We start from the raw sequence: 14898 nt of genomic DNA on the forward strand, positions 1-14898 counted from the left end.
CTCACCAGGCGCCCTGAACCTCTCTCACACACACGGCCCTCAGCCACAGCAGCTGCGATGGAACGCAAGGGCGTCCCTAACCTAACCAAATGGGTTGCCTGCCCAGGGGGCCTTCGTTGAACCCAAGGGGGCTTCGTTGAACCCAAGGGGGCTTCGTTGAACCCAGGGATCTTAATTGGGGGGGAGGGGGCCCACATCTAAACACCCCCCCCCCCCCCCCGACGACATGAGGTCTCCCAAACACCACCTCCTCCTCCTCCTTCTTCAGGAGGTCCAAAAGGGACTGATTCTCAGGGCCATTTGGACAACACCATCCTGCGTCTCCTGCTCTCTCTCTCTCTCTCTCTCTCTCTCTCTCTCTCTCTCTCTCTCTCTCTCTCTCTCTCTCTCCTTCTCTTCTCTTCTCTCTCTTTAAGAGACCAAGGATTAAAATGTACATCTGCAACGCATTCAGGCCATGGAAAAACCCAGGGGATGAACGAGGGACTGTTTGAAAGAAGTCGTGTATAGAAGGAAGAAGAAGAGGAGAAGAAGTAGAAGCAGAGAAGAAGAAGAAGAAGAAGAAGAAGAAGAAGAAGAAGAAGAAGAAGAAGAAAAGAAGAAGAAAAGAAGAAAAGAAGAAGAAGAAGAAGGAGAAAAAGAAGAAAAAGATGAAGAAGAAGACGAAGAAGAAGAAGAAGAAGAAGAAGAAGAAGAAGAAGAAGAAGAAGAGGAAGACGAAGACGAAGAAGAAGAAGAAGACAAAGACAAAGAAGAAGAAGAAGAAGAAGAAGAAGAAGAAGAAGAGAAGAAGAAGAAGAAGAAGAGGAAGAAGAAGAAGAACCCATAGTCTGGACGAAACAGATTTCACCAAATGCCTCAAGAGAAACATGACCTCAATACAGTGGGCATGGTTGACGTCGACGTGACCCATCATAAACAAACTCTATTAAAAAGAAAAATGAAAGAAGAAAAGAAAAATAAAGAGAAGGAGAAGAAAGAAACTCTTGAACTCTATTTATAACGACTGAACCAACACGCAATTAACACCGAGGCAACGTACGACCTATTCCACATCGTGGGCAAGAGCAAGCCGCCCCCCTTTTCTCTTTTTTTGGCTAAGCCACTTCGACATTATTCGTGGATAAACCTACCTTTCTCCCACATTGGGATGCTGGGACATCTCATAAACATCCCACAATGGGATGCTGGGCAAATATAGACTCCAAGACACGCAAAAGAGAACGGCTCTTACCCGGCGTCTATGTTCCGGACGAAAACCACAGAGTCCAATCTTCTCTCTGATCTGTGGACCGCGTTCCATCGCTTACTTTTAAAGGAGTCCATTCTTTCTTCTTTTCTCAGATCCACTGTGAGTATTTCGCTGCGAACTGTATTGCTATGAACTCCTCTCCCCTTGTTAAGGATACGAGGGAGTTTTACGATCATTACACATGGTTTTGGACAAAAATTATAGCGAATTTTACGCATTCCCGGGTGCGTATAAGCTCAAGCCAACGCCCTGGCTGCTCTTCCAAAAGAAAACGTTATGCACATGCCACTGGTGCTCGAACCGGGACGCAATACGCCGTCAGTTTTACGCAAAAGAAAAACACCTCTGTCTAGCACTACAATACGGGTCAATACGCCCTTTGAGGCTTACGCCACGAGTGCACCAGTCGTGTACAGAACACGAATTAAACTGCCCAATCATAGACGATTATTTGACCTCCTAAGGCATCGGGGTCATTCGCATATCGGCATTACAACACAAAACAGCAAAAAAAAAAAGAGCATCGAAAAATAGCAAGAAGCTACATATCAAATGAGTCGATTCCATTTGACATATCAATGAAAATGGCATAGAGGAATGTAATTAATTACCTTCCCTAGTTACGAATATCTCTGAAAGTGAAGATATTCAGGGCTGAATATCTTCCATATGACAATATTATATTCAGAAGACATGGCTTCCATGTTTGGTACACTGTAAGGGAAAATGGGTCAGCTTCAGATAATTCTCGAGAGAAAATGGGGTAATTTAACGTAATCTTCGACGTGGAGAGAAAACGGGGTAACTTAATAATCCTCGCCGAATAGAAAACGGTATAACTAATTACTCTTCGAGATTAATGGGGCTAACTTGTAATCCATCAATAACCCAAAAAAGTGTTTTAAAAAATCATAATTACATTTTGTAACACATCAAGATAATTCTAGATACCATATTCTCAAAAAAGTAATGTAATTCTCGACTTTTATAGAAACTGGAAGATTACGTGTAGACGTTTCTGTCATCTACTTCTACATCTACCCTGGTCTACCCTTTAATCATGTCCCCCTACCCATTTCCATCTCCAACATCTAGGAAGTCTCTGTCATCTACTTCTTCTACCTCTACCCTGGTCTACCCTTTTATCATGTCCCCCTACCCATTTCCATCTCCAACATCTAGGAAGTCTCTGTCATCTACTTCTTCTACATCTACCCTGGTCTACCCTTCTACCATGTCCCCCTTCCCATTTCCATCTCCAGCATCTAGGAAGTCTCTGTCATCTACTTCTACATCTACCCTTCTACCATGTCCCCCTACCCATTGCCATCTCCAGCATCTAGGAAGTCTCTGTCATCTACTTCTTCTACATCTACCCTAATCTACCCCTCTACCATGTCCCCCTACCCATTGCCATCTCCAGCATCTAGGAAGTCTCTGTCATCTACTTCTACATCTACCCTTCTACCATGTCCCCCTACCCATTGCCATCTCCAACATCTAGGAAGTCTCTGTCATCTACTTCTTCTACCTCTACCCTGGTCTACCCCTCCACCATGTCCCCTTTTACCTCTTCCATCTATAATGCTCCTCTGATGTGAACTTCTCTTCGCTCATCCTCTCCAGAAATCCAAACATTTCAACCCCATTTTTTTTCTTTTTTTCTCCCCTACTGGAGGCTCCAGCCACGGACAGAAATCCACATCGAGGGCGGGCCTTAACGGAAATATAAGAGAGAGAGGATTTAAGGGGGGAAAAAAAGGAAAGACAAGGGGGAAAAAAAGAAGGAAAGAAAAGGGGGAAGTATTTACGAGTTTCTGGAGGAAGTGGAACACCTCTTGTGTTTTCTCAACTTGTGTTTGCCCACAACTATCAACAAACTCCACTTTTGAATATGATCCTCCCGTGTTTTATTCTTTCTTCTTCTTCTTCTTTCTTCTTCTTCTTCTTCTTCTTCTTCTTTCCTTTTCTTTTACGCCATATTCGCCGTCCTCAACCACGGCCAGAAAACAGATTCCTTGATTATAGAACAATTGACGATTGGAATTCGCTAATCGTGCAATGAAGATGTGCGTACGCAAGGGCGTAATCAAACACACCACACACACACACACACACACACACACACACACGGGCAGGCCAAGACACTTAAAGAGCCACCCTCGAACACAGACCACTCCACCACGACGACCCCAAACCTCGTTACAATTGGCACCCCCTGACGAAGGAGGCCCCCAGGGAAGGTGACACCCCCTGGAGAAGGACCCTGACGAAGGAGGGCCCCAGGGAACGTGGCACCCCTGGAGAAGGACCCTGACGAAGGAGGCCCCCCAGGAAGGTGGCACCCCCTGAAGAAGGACCCTGACGAAGGAGGCCCCCAGGGAAGGTGGCACCCCCTGAAGAAGGACCCTGACGAAGGAGGCCCCCAGGGAACGTGGCACTCTTGAAGAAGGACCCTGACGAAGGAGGCCCCCAGGGAAGGTGGCACCCCCTGGAGAAGGACCCTGACGAAGGAGGGCCCCAGGGAACGTGGCACCCCATAGAGAAGGACCCTGACGAAGGAGGCCCCCAGGGAAGATGGCACTCTTGAAGAAGGACCCTGACGAAGGAGGCCCCCAGGGAAGGTGGCACTCTTGAAGAAGGACCCTGACGAAGGAGGCCCCCAGGGAAGGTGGCACCCCCTGAAGAAGGACCCTGACGAAGGAGGCCCCCAGGGAAGGTGGCACCCCTGGAGAAGGACCCTGACGAAGGAGGCCCCCAGGGAAGGTGGCACCCCCTGAAGAAGGACCTTGACGAAGGAGGCCCCCAGGGAAGGTGGCACCCCTGGAGAAGGACCCTGACGAAGGAGGCCCCCAGGGAAGATGGCACTCTTGAAGAAGGACCCTGACGAAGGAGGCCCCAAGGGGACGTGGCACTCTTGAAGCAGGAACCTGACGTAGGAGGCCCCCAGGGAACGAAGCAGGACCCTGACGTAGGAGGCCCCCAGGGAACGAAGCAGGACCCTGACGTAGGAGAGCCCCAGCGAACTAGATAATGCATTAAAAGGCCAGACGATGAAAAGCAATAGGTCACGAGGAAAAAGGCCAAGTAACGTAGTAAAAGGCCAGACAATCGCATTAAAAGGCCAGGTATTACAGTAAAAGGCCAAGGAAATGCATTAAATGGCCAGGTAATTCAGAATCCTTGAGGCCAAGTACAAGAAATAATGCTACTACTACTACTTCTACCACTACCACTACTACTTCTACCACTACCACTACTACTTCTACCACTACCACTACTACTTCTACCACTACCACTACTACTTCTATTCTACCACTAACCACTACTACTTCCACTACCCACTACACTACCACTACCACTACTACTTCTACCACTACCACTACTACATCTACCACTACCACTACTACTTCTACCACTACCACTACTACTTCTACCACTACCACTACTACTTCTACCACTACCACTACTACTTCTACCACTACCACTACTACTTCTACCACTACCACTACTACTTCTACACTACCACTACTACTACACTACCACTACTACTTCTACCACTACCACTACTACTTCTACCACTACCACTACTACTTCTACCACTACCACTACTACTTCTACCACTACCACTACTACTTCTACCACCACCACTACTACTTCTACCACTACCACTACTACTTCTACCACTACCTACTTAACTACCACTACCACTACTACTTCTAACCACTACACTATATCTTTCTACCACTACCACTACTACTTCTACCACTACCACTACTACTTCTACCACTACCACTACTACTTCTACCACTACCACTACTACTTCTACCACTACCACTACTACTACTACCACTACCACTACTACTTCTACCACTACCACTACTACTTCTACCACTACCACTACAAACTTCTACCCACTACCACTCCCTTCTACCACTCCCAAAACTACTCTTCTACCACTACACTACTACTTCAAAACACTACCACTACTACTTCTACCACTACCACTACTACTTCTACACACTACCACTACTACTTCTATACCACTACTACTACTACTACTATTATACCCCTAATCTAACATTACTACTACATACATTATATACTATTTTATACATAAAAAATAATAATAATAATAATAATAATTATATTAATAATGATAATAATGATAATAAAAAGGCTCAGCTTAGACGAGGGTAATATTGATTTCCCCAAGGAAAGGTCAGGGGTCAGAGAACGCACGGGAGAGGGGAGAGAGGGGAGAGAGAGGAGGAGAAAGGAGAGAAGAGAGAGAGAGAGAGAGAGAGAGAGAGAGAGAGAGAGAGAGAGAGAGAGAGAGAGAGAGAGAGAGATGGGGAGAGAGGTTGGGCTGGGGAGCTAGATTTGGTCTCTCCCCCTTTACGGCGTTGGAGGAAATGGACGCGAGTGGGAGGGGAGGGTGAGTGAGTGGGAGAGGGGTTGAGTGGGGGGGGTTGAGTGAGTGGGCGGGGGTGAGTGGGGGAAGGGGACACGGGGCTACGCCACCAACAGCGTTGCTTAGCAACACGCTGTTGTCCCCCCCCCCCCCCCCCCCCCCCCCACGATGGGGAGAGAGAGAGAGAGAGAAGAGAGAGAGAGAGAGAGAGAGGGGAGAGTGGAGAGAAGAGAGAAAAATCATGTACGGCGTTAACAGGGGGGGGGGTTAGTATGGGTTGGTTGGGGGGGGGAGGGGAGTTGGTGAGAGGTAGGGGAGAGAGGGAGAGAGGGAGGGAAGTGGGTGGAGGGGAAGGGAAAGGGGAGGGAGAGAAGTGGAGGGGTGTGTGGGGCGGCAGTGGACTAAACACACCAAGAAGACGGTGGAGGGGGGGCGCCCGATCCCCTGCGCCCCCCCTCCTTCAGCATACAAAAAGAGAGGTGGGTGAGGCGGATGTGGGCCCCGGCTCCCCCACACACACACACACACACACACACACACACACACACACACACACACACACACAGGGCATTCAATACACAGGGGTGGGATATACACCCCCCCACACCCACACCACCCTCACCCCCACACCCCACAGCTCTGAAAGCCAGCTCATTACCCATCTCTCTATATTCCCTAAGCCAAAAAAAAAATATATATATATATATATATAATATATATATATATATATATATATATATATATATACACGAAGTTCATGCAGACGTCCATTCTGCCTGAAAGCATTTGACACCATCCCAACACGAGAAGACAGGTGAAAGAAAATGGATTCTCTAGGCAGGATTAAAAGGGGGGTGGGAGGGTGTTGATAGAGAGACTATGTAAGCTATGGCCAGGAAGATGGGGGAAAGACACAGCCACACACACACACACACACAGCCACACACACACACACACACACACACACACACAGAGGGCGCCTTAATAACGAACCGGATATGACCGAAATGACTTAACGAACTCGTCCCGAAAGCGAAACGATCAGGTCACACTGCCAAGACCCAGTGGAAATTGGCGCTTAAATAGGTTATTAGACTGGCGCTTTAACAACCCCCCCCCGCGTAAGGGTTGCTGAAGGATCCCAGCGAACGATCCTGTCGGCGCCCATGCGACCCAGCGAACGATTCTCTTGGCGTCCATGCGACCCAGCGAACGATCCTGTCGGCGTCCATGCGACCCAGCGAACGATTCTCTCGGCGTCCATGCGACCCAGCGAACGATCCTGTCGGCGCCCATGCGACCCAGCGAACGATCCTGTCGGCGCCCATGCGACCCAGCGAACGATTCTCTCGGCGCCCATGCAACCCAGCGAACGATTCTCTCGGCGCCCATGCGACCCAGCGAACGATCCTGTCGGCGCCCATGCGACCCAGCGAACGATCCTGTCGGCGTCCATGCGACCCAGCGAACGATTCTCTCGGCGTCCATGCGACCCAGCGAACGACTCCTCTCCGCGCGTCCATGCGACACATGATGTCTGTACGCATTAATTAGTCGGTAATTGCTTTGCGGGCTTTAATTACCATACACCAGACCAGATTGGAGTGACGATGAACCGAGGGAGGGAGAGAAAAATGATTGGTTGAGGGGTGGTGTGTGTGTGTGTGTGTGTGTGTGTGTGTGTGTGTGTGTGTGGTGTGTGTGTGTGTGTCGCTGAAGATGGTGTGGGACGGGAGAGAGAGAGAGAGAGAGGGGAAGCTGTGGGATGGGAGGACTGTCCCAGATAGGGAGAGGTACAGGGAGGGTACGCGCTCTGGGAGAGCCTCACCTCTCCCTCCCTCCCTCTCTCAAGGACCCCCCCCCCCCCCCAGAGAGAGAGAGAGAGAGAGAGAGAGAGAGAGAGAGAGAGAGAGAGAGAGAGAGCAAACGCCCCCTTCCCATGCGCGCTGTCGCATTTGGTCAAAAAGGACGTCAAATGAGGAGACATGCCTCCTTCACTTCATACATCCTCTCTTTTGAGGAGTGGAGGTGCCGTGCGTGGCGCCACGGACGAATAATGATAATAATAACAATAAGAACAACAATAATAATAATAATAATGATAATAATAATAATAATAATAATAATAATAATAATAATAATAATAATAATAATTCTACTACTACTACTACTTTACTACTACTGCTCCTACTACTACTACTACTACTACTACTAATAGTAATAATAATCTACTACTACTACTACTACTACTATAGTAATAATAATAATAATAATAATAATAGTAATAATGCAATTATGAAACACCCACAGCTTCTGGAATAGCAGACTTTGCAATGTTCGTTCAATGAGATTTCCAAAGTCGTAGGAAGGAAAAGGTTAGCTTTGACGCTTGTACAATACCGACGATAAAATTATGTTAAAGTGTTCAAATTGAACACCAGGAAACGGGTGATTTTGGAAAGAGATTCTGTTACAAGTTACATCTTAGAACTTTTTTTTCCCCACCCCTCATTTCCAAGATGTTTCAGCACAAGTCCAAATTCAGAGAAGAGGTATGTTCAGTGCGAGAAAAAGAATGTGCATCAGAAGGGAAGAAAAGTGAATAACAAAAAGAAAAATACATGAACGGTGGATTCGTCAAGGGTATGAGTAAAGAAAAAGTTGGTGGTGGTGGTGGGTGTGAGTTTAAAAAGAGAGTTGACGTGAGGGAATCAGAGAGAGAGAGAGAGAGAGAGAGAGAGAGAGAGAGAGAGAGAGAGAGAGAGAGGAAGGTAAACAAACGGGACAGCATAACCACCCTGAGGAGCACCAGTGTTGAGAAGAATGGACACCAGGTGGCTCCATCAACCAGCTAGACACACAAGACGGCCAAGGACGGGCCGTTGAGCAAGGAAAGACTGGCGCACACACTCTACCTCAGTCCGTGGGTGATGGGGCAGCATCCGTGTAGGTGGGGAGATCACAGTTGGGTCATATGGGAGATAAAATATTCCATACAGACTTCCTCACTGCAAACGCCACATTGGCGATCTAAAAATGAAAGGAAAATAAAGGAAGTGTATGGGATGGAGAGTGTATACAGTGAAGGCGGGCTTCGAAGACACTGGAGAGAGAGAGAGAGAGAGAGAGAGAGAGAGAGAGAGAGAGAGAGAGAGAGAGAGAGAGAGACGCGCTGCAGAAGTGAGAGGGAAGAAGCGTTGGTGAAAAGAGTGTTCAGCAGGAAGTCTACGTGGGGAAAGGGGGGATAATATGCTTCTTCGAAGAGGATAAGGTATGGAGGAAATCTAGTCAGTTGGGTCTAAACGTCGAAAGACAACGAGGAAATATCAGAGTTTAAAAGATGAGAACACACACTCCCTTTAGCACACGAGGAGCTTCAGGTATTCCATCTGGTTCCCACGTCTTGCCCACCTGCGGCTGGGAAGAAGAGTCCTTGGGGGGGGGGAAAGGACCTTCTACGAGGAGGGATAAGTTCAGTACGAGAAGGGTCGATAGTAGCAAGAAATGGATCCATCGGAAAGGGATGCATATAGCACTCGAGATAACATTTCCAGGGTCGTGTTTTTCACATGAGATTCTGAAATATTCTAAACCCAAGACATTACACAATATATATATATATATATATATATATATATATATATATATATATATATATATATATATATATATATATATCAACAGCATTTCGACAAGAGGTGAAAAGTGAAGGTGTGAGGCAAGGCACTGTGTAGATCAATCAAGTTAGCAACATGCCCAAGCATAGATGAAAATATATGAGGCAGCCAAGCTCTCGTGGAGTGGCAAGCCACTGTCTCCTCCTCCTCCTTCCCCACGTAACCAGTGCACCACGAAGCCGAACTCATCCAAAGCTAGATTGAATGCTAGAGCGCCCAAGACCGTCATCTGAGAAAAGCCGAGAAATCAAAGAGCAACGATATCGTTGAATAATAATAATAAGATGCGCGAGTTTGTGAGCAAGCCAAGCGAAATCGAGCACTGGTGTGTTTACCTGACCTTCATATGGACGACAGTTCGACCCCTCTGGGTCCAAATGGGGACGTGACCTTCGTCTGAAGGGAATGGCCCGCCCCCCGTCGTGTTTTAAGAGAGAGGTAAGGTCGTGCTGTTGTGCTTTTACACTGCCATCCACACTCACCCAACGGTATAGCTTAATCACCTTCCTCTACTCCCCCTATGCACGTCTGGTCATGATTAAACGAAGGGGGGATACTTGCCAAAGTCCCAGAGCGCGGAGACACTGTGCCTTCAAAGGGACACTGTGGCCCTAAAAGGGGGGGAAGGGGGTTTGGATCTGGGGAAGGAGATTAGTCCCCCATTTTAATTGTGATCAGCAGGAGACGATCTAGCAGTAGGGTGGCAAGGTCTCTCGCTGCCTGGTGGTGGGTTGGAGGGGAGAGACGCACCATCTCAGGGTGGGGTATATAGGGTGAAGGAGGTAGGAAGAAGGAGGAGGTGATGCTACCACCACTACCTTCCCTCATGAGACGCGCGCTCCGCTTCCAACAATGGGAAGGGGATGGTCAGCATCGTCCACGACTTGGCGTAGTATACAAAACAGGGTGACCCCATGTAAGTCTCAACACATCCCCGACTCCCGGGGCTCGAAGCTTCATTCTACCACACCTCCCTCCCTCCCTACACACACACTCCTTCACTCTTATCTCTCTCACACAACTTACCCGCCCTTCGTTCATGCTGGTCATGCGACGACGTAGAAGATAAGAAAGAAGGGCAATGAGAATAAGATGATCAAGGGTCGTTGTGCTCGAAGCAGTTCGAACAGGAGGGAGCGATCGAGCCACTTACCATCTCGCCGGGGAAGAAGAAGAAGAGGAGGAGGGTAGTTCGAACGAGCGAATGAGAAGCAGCACCGAACTCCGAACTCAAGACTTCAAAAGGTGCAGTAGGCTCCATGTAGAACAGCCTTAACTACCCCTTTTCTCAGGGAAACATTACCATGAAGTGAATCAAATTTGTTTTCGAGAGTACATTGGAGAAAAGCAAATATATATATATATATAAATAGAGAGACGTTCATGCTGGGCAAAAACTGCACTCGAGAGAGTACCTTAAGAGAGCAAAACAAGCTTAAATTCTTGGATAAAAGAGGGAGATGATAAGAGAGAGCGGTGCGGGCGGGGGTGTGGTGGTATGCGAGAGCCATCCAGCGAGCGTTCCACACACGAATCGGCTTCACTTACAGCTGGAGAGAACGCCTGCATCAGATGGTCAGCCGGGGAGGCCGACTTGGCACCGCGGTGGGGGGCTCAGTCAGTGTGTGTGTGTGTGTGTACCTGCCCAACGAGCACTCAGGGATACGCCCTCCGGTCATAAGTCCAGCAAGGGTGTATGTAGTAGCTATATACTCCTGTAAAGTATATATCCAATTATAAAAAAACAAAAACGAAACGTTTTTTCATTATATTAAAAAAAAGAAAAAAAAGACAGGATTTATCTTTGTGGGTGTGTGTGTGTGTGTGTGTGTGTGTGTCTCATTACACCAATCAACGAGTATGGATTATATACCAAAAAAAAAGACATATATATATATTTGATTTCAAAATAATACAGAATAGAAAGAACTGGAAATATTTCAGAATAAGTCTCAGTAACATTAGGGGTTCATATATGACTGGTTTAAGGTGTCAGAATCCATATATTCTACGATCCAAACCTATATATATATATATATATATATATATATATATATATATATATATATATATATATATTTCCTATGAGTCCTCGGGGAAAATGAAACACGGAAAGTTCCCTAGTGCACTTTCGTGTGATAATCACATGTTTTGGACAATCACATGTTTACCAAATGGCGTCCTAGCTTCGTCTCTTCGTCTCTTTTTTCTTTTTAATTTTCCAAAAGAAGGAACAGAGAACGAGGCCAGGTGAGGATATTCCCTCAGAGGCCCAGTCCTCTGTTCTTAACGCTACCTTGCTAACGCGGGAAATGGCGAATAGTATGAAAGAAAAAAAGATTCATATATATATATATATATATATATATTTTATATATATATATATATATATATATATATATATATATATATATATATAAAAGCTTAAAGAATGACCTTCCCGTGGGGATATCAAAAGCTAAAAGAATGACGCTTGCGAAGGGGGATGTGTCAAAAACTAAAAGAACGACGTCTGTGGGGGCCGTGTGTGTGTGTGTGGGGGGGGATGTGTGGTGTGTGTGGGGGGATGTGTGGTGTGTGTGGGGGGGGATGGTGGTGTGTGTGTGGGGGATGTGTGGTGTGTGTGGGGGATGTGTGGTGTGTTGGGGGGATGTGTGGTGTGTGGGGGGGATGTGTGGTGTGTGTGTGGGGGGATGTGTGGTGTGTGTGGGGGGATGTGTGGTGTGTGTGGTGGGGGGGATGTGTGGTGTGTGTGGGGGATGTGTGGTGTTGTGGTGGGGGATGGGGTGTGGTGTGTGTGTGTGGGGGATGTGTGGTGGTGTGGGGGGATGTGTGGTGTGTGGGGGGGGTGTGTGGGGGGGATGTGTGGTGTGGTGGGGGATGTGTGGTGTGTGGGGGGGATGTGTGGTGTGTGTGGGGGGATGGGGTGTGGGGTGTGGTGTGGGGGGATGTGTGGTGTGTGTGTGGGGGGATGTGTGGTGTGTGTGGGGGGATGTGTGGTGTGTGTGGGGGGATGTGTGGTGTGTGTGGGGGATGTGTGGTGTGTGTGGGGGATGTGTGGTGTGTGTGGGGGGATGTGTGGTGTGTGTGGGGGGATGTGTGGTGTGTGTGGGGGGGATGTGTGGTGTGTGTGTGGGGGGATGTGTGGTGTGTGTGTGGGGGGATGTGTGGTGTGTGTGGGGGATGTGTGGTGTGTGTGGGGGGGATGTGTGGTGTGTGTGGGGGATGTGTGGTGTGTGTGGGGGGGATGTGTGGGTGTGGTGTGGGGGATGTGTGTGTGTGTGTGTGGGGGGTGTGTGTGTGGTGGTGTGGGGGGATGTGTGGTGGTGTGGGGGCTGTGTGTGTGTGTGGGGATGTGTGGTGTGTGTGGGGGGGATGTGTGGTGTGTGTGGGGGGATGTGTGTGGTGTGTGTGGGGGGATGTGTGGTGTGTGTGGGGGATGTGTGGTGTGTGTGTGTGGGGATGTGTGGTGTGTGTGGGGGATGTGTGGTGTGTGTGGGGGGATGTGTGGTGTGTGTGGGGGGATGTGTGGTGTGTGTGGGGGGATGTGTGGTGTGTGTGTGTGGGGGATGTGTGGTGTGTGTGTGGGGGGGATGCTGCTGTGGGTAATGGTGTGTGACGAGCTGTCAAAAAGTCCAGGACGGGTGGAACGTGACTGACTCTCTCTCTCTCTCTCTCTCTCTCTCCTCTCTCTCTCTCCTCTCCTCTCCTCTCTCTCTCTCACACACACACTGGCCTCACATCCCCCCCCCCCCCCCAAGCTCTACAGACCCACCAATACTCGCTTCGAAATATTCGGGCGAAGATTTCTCTTTTCTTTTTTTCCTTTATCTTTAAATCGATTTTTTCCGGAATTAATCAAGAGTGCATTGAATATATATATATATATATATATATATATATATATATATATATATATATATATATATATATATATATATATTCTTTTTTCTTTCTTTCTTTCAAACTATTCGCCATTTCCCGTATTAGCGAGGTAGCGTTAAGAACAGAGGACTGGGCCTCTGAGGGAATATCCTCACCTGGCCCCCTTCTCTGTTCCTTCTTTTGGAAAAATTGAAAAAAAAAAAAAAAAGAGAGGGGAGGATTTCCAGCCCCCCGCTCCCTCCCCTTTTAGTCACCTTCTACGACACGCAGGGAATACATGGGAAGTATTCTTAATCCCCTATCCCCAGGGATAATATATATATATATATATATATATATATATATATATATATATATATATATATATATATATATATATATATATATATATATGTGTGTGTGTGTGTGTGTGTGTGTGTGTGTGTACTGTCTGGAAACAAGGATACTTTCCTTAGGCTGAACAATGTACCCATTTTATCGACCAAGCCCCATTGGGGGGGATGAACAGCTACGTTCACTTTGGACCGACGGCCGCAAACACAGGATTCGAACCAATACGCTCCACCCTGGGCGACCCCGTGAATGCGTCACGTTCAACTTTCTCAATACGTATAGGGCTGTCCAGGTTTCCATGACGGAGACGCTCACCTCTTCCAGGAGGTAATGGAGATTCCTTGCAAGGCCCTTTACCTCCAGGTCACGTGGGTCCTGGATTGCTTCTATCACACCATCAGGCAAATAGTTCTATCTAATTCTCGGCTTCTATCACTCCATCAAGCAACAGTTCTATCTAATTCTTAAATCTATCATTATCTCGATTCTATTACACTTCATTCGTTCGTTCGAGTGGGTGTTCTATCGAGGTATACAGACTCCATCCTTCCCTTCCTTCGTACTCACACGATCCTCTCTCTCTCTCCCTCGTGCATTTTGAAAGCCTGCTTTCAAACCGGAGTCCTGGTTCCATAATTGAACTCTGGATCGATGGTGAACTGTTCGTTCAATCCTGGAACCTCATCTTTTCCAGTAGACTGAAGTCTGGATCGATGGTGAACTGTTCGTATGGTCATGGAACCTCTTGTTTACCAGTAGACTGGATCCTGGATCAATGGTGAACTGTTTATATGGTCATGGAACCTCTTGTTTACCAATAGAATGGATCCTGGATCGATGGTGAAGTGTTCGTATGGTCATGGAACCTCTTGTTTACCAGTAGACTGGATCCTGAATCGATGGTGAAGTGTTCGTATGGTCATGGAACCTCTTGTTTACCAGTAGACTGGATCCTGAATCGATGGTGAAGTGTTCGTATGGTCATGGAACCTCTTGTTTACCAGTAGATTGGATCCTGGATTGATGTTGAAGTGTGCCATGTTATTAAGCAACCTCTCCCCCTTTTCTTCCCAACTGGTTCTGTTACATGCTTTTCGTATCACTTTGGAGACTAGGTTCTCTCTCTCTCTCTCTCTCTCTCTCTCTCTCTCTCTCTCTCTCTTCCAGACTTCACGTTGTACCCGCCTCTTTCCTCTCTTTCTCTCAAAAGGTCGGCTTCGATCATGGATAGTCCAGGGCTTCGATCATGGATAGTCCAGGGCTTCGATCATGGATAGTCCAGGGCTTCGATCATGGATAGTCCAGGGCTTCGATCATGGATAGTCCAGGGCTTCGAT

At 47.5% G+C, this 14898-nt stretch overlaps 2 protein-coding genes across 3 annotated transcripts in view; both read right to left on the reverse strand.

Moving 5' to 3' along the window:
- The window catches only part of LOC139754737 (uncharacterized), a 379522-nt gene that overhangs the window by 195035 nt on the left and 169589 nt on the right, over positions 1-14898 (reverse strand). The gene's annotated exons all lie outside the window — the stretch shown is intronic.
- The window catches only part of LOC139754734 (uncharacterized), a 79455-nt gene that overhangs the window by 53830 nt on the left and 10727 nt on the right, over positions 1-14898 (reverse strand). The window contains exon 2 of one of the 2 annotated variants that reach the window (XM_071672442.1): positions 10892-11058. The exons of the other annotated variant lie outside the window; for it this stretch is intronic. The gene's annotated coding sequence lies outside the window, so the exon portion shown is untranslated. The remainder of the gene's footprint in view (positions 1-10891; positions 11059-14898) is intronic. 2 annotated transcript variants of the gene reach the window in all.

This window comes from Panulirus ornatus, chromosome 17, assembly GCF_036320965.1.
Source record: "Panulirus ornatus isolate Po-2019 chromosome 17, ASM3632096v1, whole genome shotgun sequence".
Classification (NCBI taxonomy): domain Eukaryota; kingdom Metazoa; phylum Arthropoda; class Malacostraca; order Decapoda; family Palinuridae; genus Panulirus; species Panulirus ornatus.